Source organism: Octopus sinensis, linkage group LG3 (assembly GCF_006345805.1).
Source record: "Octopus sinensis linkage group LG3, ASM634580v1, whole genome shotgun sequence".
Classification (NCBI taxonomy): Eukaryota; Metazoa; Mollusca; class Cephalopoda; order Octopoda; family Octopodidae; genus Octopus; species Octopus sinensis.
Window position 1 is genome coordinate 22,630,031 of NC_042999.1, and position 15,152 is coordinate 22,645,182.

The window sequence follows — 15,152 nt, forward strand, 5'->3', positions numbered from 1 at the left end:
CAAGGATTCCAGATTATTTTTCTTGTTCTTTTACTTATTTTTTGAGAGCGGTTGGGTTCATTTGTAGTATTCTCGTTTATGAGTGCAGTCTAGTTTATTTCAGATATTCTCATTTTAAAAATCATCTCTGACTAATCGTTGTGAGGACATTGGTGTTGCCTTGGCAGAGGTTTGCACGCTCTGAGTGCTCTTGTTATTACCTCTGCCTTAACGAAGATGGAAGCATTGTTTTCAGTCATGTTTGTTTATTTGTCTGTGGACAAGATATCTCAAGAACCACTGGATGAATTCAGATAAAACTTTCAGGAATGTTTGGCCTCATGACTAGCACAAACTGATTATATTTTGGGATTGATCCAGTACTGAACAAGGATTCTGGATTATTTTTTCTGTTTCTTTACTTAATTTTTGAGAGCGGTTGGGTTCATTTTTAGTATTCTCGTTTGTGAGAGCAGTTGAGTTTATTTCAGATATTCTCATTTTAAAAACCATCCTTGGCTAATCGTTAAGAGGACATTGGTGTTACCTTGGTGGAAGTTTGTACTCTCTGAGTGCTCTTATTATTATTATTATTATTATTGAGGTGGCAAGCTGACAGAATCATTAGCACGCTTGGCAAAATGCTTAGTGGCTTTTCATCCTTATCTGTGTTCTGAGTTCAAATGCTACTGGGGTCAACTTTGCTTTTCATCCTTTCAAGGTCTATAAAATAAGTACCAGTTGAATACTGGGGTCAATCTAATCGACTTATCCTCTCCCCAGAAATTGCTGGCCTTGAACCAAAATTTGAAACCATTACCCTTATTATTGTCGCCATATTGTGAAGTAACGGAAACTTGGAGCTCCAAAAGTTGTAAGAATATTTTCAATCTTTCTGGTCTGTTAATGGCCACGTTCATTCTCACCGGCTGTTTTACAAGGGGTGCATATCAATATTTTTGAACTATGAGGAAAAAGCAAATATTTCAATATTTTCCAAATATTTTAAAGTTTACCGTTTCTTTCAGTGCCATCTTCGTTGTTTATTCCATTATCCCTCAAAATATTGCCCCCTCGTATCATATATCATACCGTATTTATTATTTATTTTCATTCTCTCTCTGGCTCTCTTTCATTTATCTAATTATTTTCCCCTAAATATAATATTCAAACTAGTTGCCTCTATGTTCTCTCTCTCGCTCTCTCTCCCCTCGTATTCCTGCCCCCCCCTCCACACACACACAAATCCCTAATTCCCTTATAAGCCTGTGGACGATCGTCTCTCTCTCTCATTCACTCGCTTTGCCTCCAGAGAAAACACGGATTTTCAAAATGGCCAGCTAAGACTTTAAACTTCAACTGCTACTTTCATATTTTTAAGCGTTTGTTTAGATACCTTGATCTGTTCCCCTTTCGTTTCCCTTCGCTAAAACATGGCGTCTTCATGCATTCTTTTAAAGTTTACCGTTTCTTTCAGTGCCATCTTCGTTGTTTATTCCATTATCCCTCAAAATATTGCCCCCTCGTATCATATATCATACCGTATTTATTATTTATTTTCATTCTCTCTCTGGCTCTCTTTCATTTATCTAATTATTTTCCCCTAAATATAATATTCAAACTAGTTGCCTCTACGTTCTCTCTCTCTCTCTCTTGCCCTCCCACCCCCTCCACCAATACCGGAAGTTGTACCCCTGTCTTACTTAACTACCCCCCACCCCCACTAGCACCTATGTAGGGTTTATCTGATCATATAGCGCAAAAAATTGTGAAATGTATGCAGGTTGTAGTCTAGTGTTTCCATATGAAATCTGCCAAATGCAAGCTTTCTTTTCAGGTACATGACACGGCTGCCCCTCATCCCAGGGTCTCAGATGCCCACACCTCCCACACCCTCAGAGTTGGCACACTCAATGTTGGCACATTGAAATGTAGGTCTGGAGAGATTGTAGAGCTGCTTGAACGGAGACGTGTGGATGTATGTTGTATCCAGGAAGTAAGGTGGAGAGGAGGTTCCGCTAGGCTCCTCACAGGCAAGGAACACAGGTACAAGATTTTCTGGGCAGGGAACACTGACGGGGTCAGGGGAATGGGTATACTTCTTGCGGAGAAATGGGTAGGTAAGGTAATCGAGGTAGTCAGAGTAAGTGACAGAGTAATTAAAATTAGATTAGTCCTTCACCACAGGACAGCTACCATCATCTCGGCATATGCCCCTCAACCAGGGCTACCGGAAGGACAAAAAGACCAATTCTATGACACCCTATTGCGAACTACCTCGTTGACAAATGACAGTGACCTTCTCTTCATGGCAGGTGATTTCAATGGACATGTCGGGGGCTTCCATGGCGTCCATGGAGGCTACGGTTTCAGCTCTTGTAATGAGGAGGGAACCAGGCTGCTGGAATTCTGCGATGCAAATGACCTTATGGTCTGCAATACCAACTTCAGGAAACTCTCCTCTCACCTAGTCACCTACCGTTCTGGCAGACACACCAGCCAGATTGACTACATCCTTGCCAGAAAAAGGGAAAGAGGGCTGATTATAAATGCCAAAACCTTTCCAGGCGAAGAATACACTCCTCAACATAGATTAGTAGTTAGCGACTTCAGGATCAGAGCTAAATGGTTGCCCAGAAGAAGACCTGCTTGGAGGAGAAGGGTCTGGAAGCTTAAAGATCCTGCAAATGGACAGAGATTTAGAGACATACTACTCGAAGCCTTTGACGAAATAGAAGGGGATATAGCTTCACTTAATGTGGAAGACAACTGGAGATTTCTACGGGACAATCTGCTGACAGCCACTGACCAGATCTGTGGATGGAGCAAAGTACCATCTCAACCCAGAGTAACATGGTGGTGGAACAATGTGGTTGACAGGGCTATTAGACAAAAGAGACAGGCTTGGAAGGACTGGAAGAACGGTGGTAGCAGGGAATTGTATCAGACAGCCAGAAGGGAAGCTAGGAGACGGGTTTATTTAGCCAGAGGGGAAGCGGATAAGAAAAAATTTGCCAATGTTCTGCGCCGTGAGGATGAAAGACTTGAGGTATTTCGTGTTGCAAGACAGTGTGTGAGAGAGAATCGTGATGTGGTAGGAGAGAAGTGTGTTCGCATGGATGATGGTTCACTTGCGCTAAATGAGGATGCAAAGAGAGAGGTTTGGAGATGCCACTATGAAAGGTTGCTGAATAAAGAAAATGAATGGGATAAAGAGAGTCTGCCGAATGTTGACCCAACAGAGGGACCAGCTATCCGAGTTGATAGTTCCGTGGTAGCTAAGGCAATTAGAAGCATGAAGACAGGGAAAGCCCCAGGCTCATCAGGAATTACTGCAGAGATGCTCAAAATATCTGGCAGTGTCGGCTATAACCTAGTCACCCGTATAGTCAACCAGGTGATACACGAAGGAGTCATACCCAATGACTGGTGTAGCAGCATACTAGTCAACTGCTACAAAGGTAAAGGTGATGCCCTAGATACAAATAATTACAGAGGTATCAAGCTGTTGGATCAGGTAATGAAGGTTACGGAGAGGGTCATAGCCCAACTAATTAGAGAGTTAGTTTAGATGAGATGCAGTTTGGGTTTGTGCCAGGGAAAAGCACCACTGATGCTATATTCCTGGTAAGGCAGCTGCAGGAGAAATACCTAGCCAAAGATAAGCCCCTGTACCTGGCTTTCGTTGACATGGAGAAAGCCTTTGATAAGGTTCCCCGATCCCTCATCTGGTGGTCAATGAGGAAACTAGGGATAGATGAATGGCTGGTGAGGGCTGTGCAAGCCATGTACAGAGATGCCGTAAGCAAGGTTAGGGTTGGCAACATGTACACAGAAGAATTCAAAGTAGAGGTTGGGATCCACCAGGGTTCAGTACTCAGCCCCCTCCTATTTATCATAGTCCTCCAGGCAATAACAGGAATTCAAGACAGGTTGCCCCTTGGAGCTCCTCTATGCTGACGACCTCGCTCTAATTGCTGAGTCACTATCAGAACTGGAGGAGAAGTTCCAGGTGTGGAAGGAGGGTTTAGAATCGAGGGGCCTTAGAGTCAACCTAGCTAAAACCAAAGTACTAATAAGTAGAAAGGTAGGCAATCCACAAATGTCCTCAGGAAGATGGCCCTGCTCGATCTGTAGAAAAGGTGTAGGTAGAAACTCTATAAGATGTACCCAGTGTAAGCTATGGACACATAAGAGGTGCAGCAATGTCAAAGGTAGGCTAACTGGGAAGATAGATTTTGTATGTGGCAGATGCTCGGGAGCATTGACCTCCGAAAATCTGCAGAAAACAACTTCCGTCACTTTCCAAGGGGAAAAAGTAGTTGATAGCTTCCGTTATCTAGGTGACCAAGTCAGTAGTGGGGGTGGGTGCACTGAGAGTGTAACTGCTAGAATAAGAATAGCCTGGGCAAAGTTTAGGGAGCTCTTACCTCTGCTGGTGACTAAAGGCCTCTCGCTCAGAGTAAAGGGTAGACTGTATGATGCATGTGTTCGAACTGCCATGCTACATGGCAGTGAAACATGGGCCGTGACTGCTGAGGACATGCGTAAGCTCATGAGGAATGAAGCCAGTATGCTCCGATGGATGTGTAATGTCAGTGTACTTACTCGACAGAGCGTTAGTTCCCTGAGAGAAATGTTGTACCTAAGAAGCATCAGTTGTTGCGTGCAAGAGAGACGATTGCGCTGGCATGGTCATGTGGCGAGAATGGATGAAGATAGGTGTGTGAGAAAGTGCCAATCCCTAGCAGTTGAGGGAACCCGTGGAAGAGGTAGACCCAGGAAAACCTGGGACGAGGTGGTGAAGCACGACCTTCGACCGTTAGGTCTCACCATGGAAATGACTAGAGACCGAGACCTATGGAAGTATGCTGTGCGTGAGAAGACCCGGCAAGACTAGTGAAGCCATAACCCGTGGCCCCTACCTGGGACGTAGTCAGTCCACCTGTGCATACCTTCCTGCTTGTGACACTTGTGAAGACCTGTTGAGGCAAGTGAAAGTCAAATCAAAGTCAAATCGAATCAAGTCAAACCAAATCAAAATAGATGAACATCAATGGAATTTGTATCCTTGTGGTACCAGTGCCGGTGGCACATAAGAAAACCATCCGAACGGGACCGTAGCCAGTACCGCATCGACTGGCCTCCGTGCCGTGGGCACGTAACAAACACCATCCGATCGTAGTCGTTCGCCAGCCTCGTCTGGCACCTGTGTCGGTGGCACATAAAAAACACCATCCGAGCGTGGCCGTCTGCCAGCCTCGTCTGGCATCTGTGTCGGTGGCACATAAAAAACACCATCCGAGCGTGGCCGTCTGCCAACCTCGTCTGGCACCTGTGTCGGTGGCACATAAAATCACCCACTACACTCTTGGAGTGGTTGGCGTTAGGAAGGGCATCCAGCTGTAGAAACACTGCCAGATCTGACTGGCCTGGTACAGCCTTCGGGCTTGCCAGACCCCAGTTGAACCGTCCAACCCATGCTAGCATGGAAAGCGGACGTTAAACGATGATGATGATTATTTTAAAGCATGGCGGAAAAGGAATTAAATATAATGTTCGATGATGGGATACGTTCCATGTTTCAGAAGCTTGAGAATACTGAGATAGCTTTGACTACAGTAAATAACATCAATACCTCACCAGCAGAAATATAAAAACTGAAGGTAATACAGTTGTGGCCAAAAGTTTGGAACATAGGTCTGAAAATTAGAATTTTTATATTGAATGCCCAAAGTTATATTTAATTTGCAATATATAGGTATAGGAGTGGCTGTGTGGGAAGTAGCTTGCTTACCAACCACATGGTTCCGGGTTCAGTCCCACTGCATGGCACTTTGGGCAAGTGTCTTCTACTATAGCCTCAGGCCGTCCAAAGCCTGGTGAGTGGATTTGGTAGATGGAAACTGAAAGAAGCCCGTCGTATATATATATATATTATATATATATATATATATATATATATATATATACATGTGTGTGTGTATATATCTATCTATCTATATATATATATATATATATATATATATATATATAATTCAAAGGAATTCCAACTCTGTTTTTTATGTTTTATTTATATTCTTTATAATATTAATGTAGAATATATTTTTTTACTATATATTCTATATTCTACATTAATATTATAAAGAATTATAAATAAAACATAAAAAACAGACAGCTGGAATTCCTTTGAATAATATATATCCCTCTATACACAATCATGCAAACCCCTTTTTATTTATATATGTGTGTGTGTCTGTGTTTGTCCCCCCAACATCGCTTGACAACTGATGCTTGTATGTTTACGTCCCCGTAAATTAGCGGTTCGGCAAAAGAGACCAATAGAATAAATACTAGGCTTACAAAGAATAAGTCCTGGGGTTGATTTGCTCGACTAAAGGCGGTGCTCCAGCATGGCCACAGTCAAATGACTGAAACAAGTAAAAGAGTAAAAAGTATATTATTATTTGGCCAAAGGTTTGGAACATAGGTCTGAATATTAGAATTTTTGTATTAAATACCCAAAGTTATGTTTGAATTGAATTGTACTTGGGTGTAACAATTTTTATTTTTCAAAAAATGTTCCAGACTTTTGGCCATGGCTGTACACTTTTTTACTGTTTGCAACTTCAAAACATTTGACAGTTCAATAAATCCATAATTCAATGGCAACACCTTCTACAATTCCAAAGAACGATTACAAGTGTAAAGAAAGAGAAAAATAAAACCAAGCAAAGTTTGAAAGAGATGCAACCACCTCTGCTGCAGCTGCTACACTAATTACAGCCACAAGAGATGCTAAAAAAGGGATTTCTTTTGTGAATGCAACAAGAAATATGAAAGGTTACTGAACAAATAGAGAAGAATTAAATGTTGCCAGACAAATTGTTAACAAAAATGGGAGACAACCCTCAACCCTGTTGAGTCAAGTGAAATCATTGTCATGGCCAATGCCTGTAACGCCTGACTGGCTCCCATGCCGGTGGCACGTAAAAAACACCATTCGAGCATGGTCGTTGCCAGTGCCGCCTGACTGGCTCTCGTACCAGTGGCACGTAAAAAACACCATTCGAGCGTGGTTGATGCCAGTGCCGCCTGACTGGTTCCTGTGCTGGTGGCACGTAAAAAGCACCCACTACACTCTCGGTGTAGTTGGCGTTAGGAAGAGCATCCAGCTGTAGAAACCTAGCCAGATTAGATTGGAGCCTGGTGCAGCCTCCTTGGTTGCCAGTCCTCAGTCAAACCGTCCAACCCATACCAGCATGGAAAGTGGACGTTAAATGATGGTGGTGGTGGTGGTGATGATGATGATATAGGTGAGAAACTTGACTGGTGACCGCCGTTGCTGCCATCTGCGGTTGTATTTAGCTTATAACCGTTATATCGACAAAAGAGTTGTCCAAACAGTAGAAAAATAAATATTTAATATACACGATTAACAAAATAGTTTCATGCTTTAGAGATACGGTAATTTGGCAGATTTATATAACATGCCATGATATTTCTAAGCATTGAGCCTGTAAGATTGCTTAAAGGTACATAACATGTTATATAAATCTGCCAAATTATTGTATCACTAAAGTATGGAACTATTAGTAACCCTTTTCTTAATTGTGTATATTAAACGATGTGTGATGTACGTGTGCGTGTGTGTATATCTAGGGATGTATTTATGTATGGATGGCCAGAAGAACGGACATATATTGCAGTTTAAGATTAACGCAATTAAAAGAGAAACTTTAACTGTGGTAATCTCCCTGTCTCGGAAGTTCTGGAAAAGCCATGAGCATAACACCCTCCTCTGGACCAAATTCAATACAAAAATAGTTAAAATATTTAAAACTAAAATTAGAAAAGAACAAAACAGTCACAAGACTTGACAGTATTTATTAAAAAAACATGTATTATATTATTGTCCAGAAGATTAATTAAACACCGATGCTTTCTCTAATCTAAAAGATTAGTTACATGTCACATTGCTCGTCGGTAGACTCTATTTTTATTACTTTTATATACACACTACACTCACTTTTTCCTTATTTACATGTCTCACTCTCTGCTCTTGTTTATCTTTCCTACTCTACGTCTCAACATTATCTTTCTCCTCAGACATTCTTTAAGTTAGCGTCTATACATATCTCCCCACCTCTCTCTCTATCTATCTATCTATCTATCTATCTATCTCCTACTGTTCTTTGTCTTACTCTTACTTCTCTCTCGCTCCCTCTCTCTCATACCCTTACATCATATACATGCCATTATTAACTTTATTGTTTTATTGTCAGTGTATATAATAAATATTTTGCATGAAGTGGTTCTCTTAATCATGGTAACCTTATTTTCTTTCATGTATACACACACATACACACGTAATATACATATATACGTACTTAAATATATATATATATATATATATACATGCACATATGTAAACATTATATATGTGTGTGTTTGTGTGTGTGTGTGTGTGTGTGTGTAATACATAAATGCATATATATATATATATTCGTATACTCACACATATTTAAGCAGATGCAGCAGCATGTGTATGTGTGTATTCATATATGTGTTTCTGTGTGCGTGTATGCACAAACATATGTACACACTCGAGCGCGGGTGCGCTCCTGCACACGCACACGTATGTCAAGCATTTGTTATTGAACCCTACAAAGTCTCAAACTAAGTTAGCCTCATATAAAACCACTATCCACCATAAATAGCTCCTTATCGAAATCCTAACCCCCCTTTGCCAAAAAAAGAATAAAATCACTAAATTTAGAAGAATCATCAAAGAAATCCCGAAGAACAGTAACAATGAACAAATTCAACAACCAAAGAACAAAAACATACTACATAAAGAAGGAACACCCAATCGTCAGCTGCCTATTCAGATATCTTGATTGTTTCCACACTAAAAGCTTGAACTACTTCATATGACTGCCAACAATGTTAAAAAAAATAGCGTCACTTGAATATACACAAAACAAAATTCGTATGTGATAGAAAACAAAGATTAAAAACATAAACAGTATTTAAAACGAAAAGTATAGCATGTACAAAATATAAACTGTTAAGTAAAACAGAAAATATAGGAGTTGTGTATTGTTTGTAAAGAATAAAAAGTTTTGAATGGTACAACAATGCACTATAATACAATTAATGGACTATATACCTATTGTAATTTAGTTATCCATTGTCCGATGATATTTCGGGATACAATTCCTTCTTCAGATATTCTTAGATGGAGTCGCTGCTATAATCGAGCCGTTGGAAAACCGAATATAGCAGCGACTCCATCTAAGAATATCTGATGAAGGAATTGTATTCGAAATATCATCGCTCTATGGATAACTAAATTACAACAGGTATATAGTCCATTTTTTGTATTGTAGTGCATTGTTGTACCATTCAAAACTTTTTATTTTTTATAGAAAATATATTGTTACGAGGGGAGACCTCCGTCGAACGAAAGCTGTTACGGAATCCCTCACACAGGCCCGTTCGATGCAGCGAATAAGTTCGCCACGGAAACTCGGAGAGGAGAGAGAGATACAACAACAACAGCAGCAGCAGCACAGAGGCAATCGAGAGAGACACAAAGAGGCAAGGCAATTGGCTACGTTAACAACTAGTTTATATGACTATTACAATTGTTACAACATCAATTACATATCAAGATACATCAAAGCATTTAAAAGAGGACATGCAAGTAACAACTCAATGCATCATACAGGTATACCACAGATCAAAGCATTTAAACTGTCCGGTAACAACACATCAAATTCAATAACAACAACATTTCAAGAGTACACGTCCGGAGACAACAGTTCTGTTTCAAATCACATTAAAGTTACAGTTCAAAGGACATTAAAGGCCTATACAGTTCAATGTTCATTAAATTCCTTTTTAACAACTCTGTACACAATGTCTTTACACAGTTCACATTGCTCTTTTCACTGTCTCATTTCTTTTCAACAGTCTCTTTACATCGATTCTTTTTTCTTTCTTTTTCTTCACATATCAATACACAATTCACGTACCTTAGTTCCTACTAGAATAGCCAATGTCTCAATATTGTACCTCATCTCTCTCAGTACTGCTAACTCCAACTTGCTAAACCTGCTTGCCCTGAATACCAAATACCGCTCCTAAATCCAACCGCTCGCCCTGACGACCAAATACCGACTGCCTCTCAATCTCTCCGGCCGGAACTGATCTACAGACTCCCAGCTCCTTATTATAAGGTAGTTTCCCTAACCCTTTCTTGACCGGCAAAAGGGGTAGGGGTCCCTCCAAAAGCCATCACTCTTCCGTGAACAAAGGACTATAACTTTTTATTCCAGACTTTTAGTCGCCAAGCCAGCAAAGTAGGTCAAGAAGTACTGTACCAGCCGAACCACAACAATATTATATTATATTGTGTGTGTGTTTATATGTATGTATATATCACGTTTTTGCTCGTGGTTTTAGGATCTGCAAAGTCGAGAGCAGACTTAGACAACCTCTTGTCCTTCCTATCCTTGGTTCAGCCGAACGGAGACAGATGGAAGGAGAGGGAGAGTATTTCTTTAGGATCTTTTCGGTTTGAACGGCAGTTTTTTCTAGCGGTGTCATATGAAATTGTCAGCCATAATTATGACCATAGTATCGATCTATTGCATTTCAATCTGTTTTAGGTTTAGGGTTAGGGGTGGGGGGGAAGGGTATCTTTTTTCTTCACAAATGTAAATAAACCCAATATGTTTCTTAAACGAGGGACATATTCATACGGCACAGAATGTTTTTTTTACTTCAATAGACGTCAGTGATTGGTTGAAATTGCAGAAATTGAAGAAAAAGACAACAAATATCTTACAAACTATAGAATTTTCTCTATAAAGCCATGAGAAATAGATGTCTTATAAACATTCTACGAGTATACGAAGTTTAACATTTTTTAGTTACCTAGAAATTATGTTAAAAACTGCCGTTCAAAGCGAAAAGATCTTTTCTTTATTCACATAAGGTTTAGAAAAAAGGGGACGATACGAGGACAGACAAAACAAACATTGGGTTCAGGGTATCGAATGAGACGAAACGTATGAATAAACAAACAATTAAAACATATACAATTAAATGAGAATGAGTGATTAACAAAATATGAAGCGGAGGACGCGGTCGACCCCACAAACCACATACTCACACTAAAGACTTTGCTTTCTCCTTTTAAATATTCTTGTTTAAACAGGTTCTTTCACTCGCAACATACTTGCTATAGACTTCCATCTTTTACGAAACACACTTTGCGACAGGCATTTCTTCTCCAGCCTTATTTTCCGTTTCATGTGGAAAACGAAAAAGTCGATTAGCTCGAGACTGGTGATAAACATGCCTGTTGCAATTCCTTTCACTCTCGTCTTCCATACTACTTCTTTCGCCATAGCAACTACCGAGAGAAAACAGGCTCGCTCCTCCCTATTCAGGGAGGTCGGCGGAACTATCTTAATTAGAGATTCGCTCGACAGTTGTACTCTTCTCGAATGCGACAGCAGGTGTTCGACATAAGCCCAGAGTTCAGTCACCTTGGGGCATTGCACAATCGCGTGCAGGACAGTGAAACTGTCCCTCTCACATCTTGCACAAACCGGCAAAGGTGCACACCCATGTCTAAAGAACTTATCTCAAACCGGTAAAGCTCCTACACTAACAACCGGCTGCTACTCGTTTTCAGCTGGAGAGACTCGAGAAACGTGAGATGAGCTGCTTTATTCAAGGACACAGTGCACCGCCCAGTTCAGAAATCAAACCTACAACCTTACAATCACGAGCTCATTTACCTTACCCGCCAGGCTACGTGCCTACATACATATCAACAAAGTATGCACATAATACAAGGCTCCTTTCGTTGTGGCTACAGATCTGTAACACAGCAGAAACTAAATTCAAAAGGATATTTTTCGGATCTTTTCGGTTTGAACGGCAGTTTTTTCTAGCGGTGTCATATGAAATTGTCACCCATAATTATGACCCTAGTATCGATCTATTACATTTCAATCTGTTTTAGGGTTAGGGTTAGGGGTGGGGGGAAGGGTATCTTTTTTTTCTTCAAAAATGTAAATAAACCCAATCTGTTTCTTAAACGAGGGACATATTCATACGGCACAAAATGTTTTCACCTCAATAGACGTCATTGATTGGTTGAAATTGCCGAAATTGAAGAAAAAAACAACATTTCTCAATAAAACCAAGAGAAAAAGATGTTTTATAAACACATTCTACTAGTATACGAAGTGTAAAAGTGTTTAGTTACGTGGAAATTATTTTAAAAAACTGCCGGTCAAACCGAAAAGATCCCAGATCCATAACACAGCAGAAACTAAATTCAAAAGGATATATTTCTTCCTCAGAACTAAAGAGCATTTCAGCCTTGATCAGTTGTTGCATCTCTCTCTCTCTCTACAAAGACTCCGACATGGCTTATATTAGATAACCGTTCACATAACTGGGTCAGCACACATGCTGCATATGCAGATAATATAATCTGACTGACATAGAAATATTTACTCACCAAAATGCTATTACTACAATTTCATTAATGTGATTTGTCTCTCCTTTATCTCTGACGACTATAACAAGTCTTTACTTTTCTAACCTTTCCAGGAGTGGCTGTGTGGTAAGTAGCTTGCTTAGTCCAGTAGTTTTCAACCGGGTTCCATATGTTCTATGGGGATCCACACAAGATTTGGGGTAGGGTCCACGCAACAAAATAGTAAATTGGAGAGCCACAATAGTGGTAAGTAGCTTGCTGAGGAACCACATGGTTCCGGGTTCAGTCCCACTGCGTGGCACCTTGGGTAAGTGTCTTCTACTATAGCCTCGGGCCGACAAAAGCCTTCTGAGTGGATTTGGTAGATGGAAACTGGAAGAAGCCCGTCGCATATATGTATATGTATGTGTGTATTTGTATGTCTGTGTTTGTCCCCCCCCCCAACAACAACATCGCTTGACAACCGATGCTGGTGTGTTTATGTCACCGTAAAATAGCGGCTCGGCAAAAAGCTACCGATAGAATAAGTACTAGGCTTACAAAGAATAAGTTCAGGGGTCGATTTGCTCGACTAATGGCGGTGCTCCAGCATGGCCGCAGTCAAATGACTGAAACAAGTAAAAGAGTAAATGAAAACCAATGATTCCTAAATCCTATTAACAGACACCCTTCTTCCTCTAATAATTAAACTCTATAAGGCTCCAGCATGGCCTATATTACCTATTTCTTTACTGCCCACAAGGGGCTACACACAGAGGAGACAAAGAAGGACAGACAAACGGATTAAGTCGGTTATATCGAAACCAGTGCGTAACTGGTACTTAATTTATCGACCCCGAAAGGATGAAAGGCAAAGTCGACCTCGGCGGAATTTGAACTCAGAACGTACCGGCAGACGAAATACCTATTTCTTTACTACCCACAAGGGGCTAAACACAGAGAGGATCTCGGCGGAATTTGAACTCAGAACGTACCGGCAGACGAAATACCTATTTCTTTACTACCCACAAGGGGCTGCACACAGAGGAGACAAACAAAGACAGACAAAGGGATTAAGTCGATTATATCGACCCTAGTGCATAACTTGTACTTAATTTAGCGACCCCGAAAGGATGAAAGGCAAAGTCGACCTCGGCGGAATTTGAACTCAGAACGTAGCAGCAGACGAAATACCTATTTCTTTACTACTCACAAGGGGCTAAACACAGAGAGGACCTCGGCGGAATTTGAACTCAGAACGTACCGGCAGACGAAATACCTATTTCTTTACTACCCACAAGGGGCTAAACACAGAGAGGACAAACAAAGACAGACAAAGGGATTAAGTCGATTACATCGACTCCAGTGCGTAGCTGGTACTTAATTTATCGACCCCGAAAGGATGAAAGGCAAAGTCGACCTCGGCGGAATTTGAACTCAGAACGTAACGGCAGACGAAATATGGCTACGCTTGGCTAGACGGCGCTGCTGAATTCCCGTTCGAAAATATATAATTTTCAAAGTGACACACGGTTGCTGATCTAATAAATAGAAACATTATTATTTCTAAATCGCTCAAAGAAAAATATTCAGTAACAGTTCTTTAAAGTAAAGACTATTTGCCAACATAATGTGGCAGTCATGGATGGGACGAATGTTACAGTTGCTTAGCCCCAGGAAACGCCGTTTCCATCTAGCTATACGACACAATATCTGTGTCCTTATGTTTCGAACAGGGGAGCTCAGCACCCCATCCAGCACAAATAATGTTTCTATTTAACTGGTATTTTATTTTTATGATATCTGGAGGATAAACGATAAAGTTGAGTATGGTAGGATTTGAGTTCAGAACGTAAAGAGTCGCAATAAATATTGCAAAGAAATTGGTTTGATACTGTAAAGTTTTTTTTTAGCGTTCCGTACTAAATGCGCCATTCGTATTAACAGAAAAAATTGGGTTTTGAAAGCTTGTGGAATTGAAGGCAATAGTATAACTAAGGGGGTAAGTAATTTTTTAAAAATCATTTTTTGTAACTAAACACTTTCAAACTTCGGACACTGGTAGAATGTGTCATATAAAACATCTTTTACTCTTAGCATTTTTGAGAAAAACTTATATTCTGTGCTGAGAAAGAACAATAACCCAGAAACTGGTCCACAGATGTTGCTTTGTGCTGGATGAGGCTGCTAACCGCCCCTGTTCGAAAATATAAGGACAAAGATATTGTGTCGTATAGCCAACTGAAAACGACAATTCCTGGGGCTAAACAGTAACAATCGTCCCATCTAGGACTGCCACATTATGTTGGCAAATAGTCTTTACCAGTTAAATAAAAAATATTTTAATTTATTTTATACCAGATTTAATTGACTATACCTTTTCACAAAAAAATTTGACCTTGTACCAATATTAAGAGTCAGTATTTGAGCAAAATAAGATCTTGTTTCGTCCTGTGAAAGCAGGCAATTACTTTTCTAATGGAGAAATCATTTATTGATTTATTTTATACCAATGGTTGTCGTTTAGCTCCAGATCTATATCATCTAGGAAATATGGGACTGAATTATCTAATGCATCCTTCAGTTTCTTAACATCATTATAGGGTGTAGTAATATGACGAAATTTTCGGCAGCTATTTCTAGCAGTCTCCCATGTTGGCTCGAACAC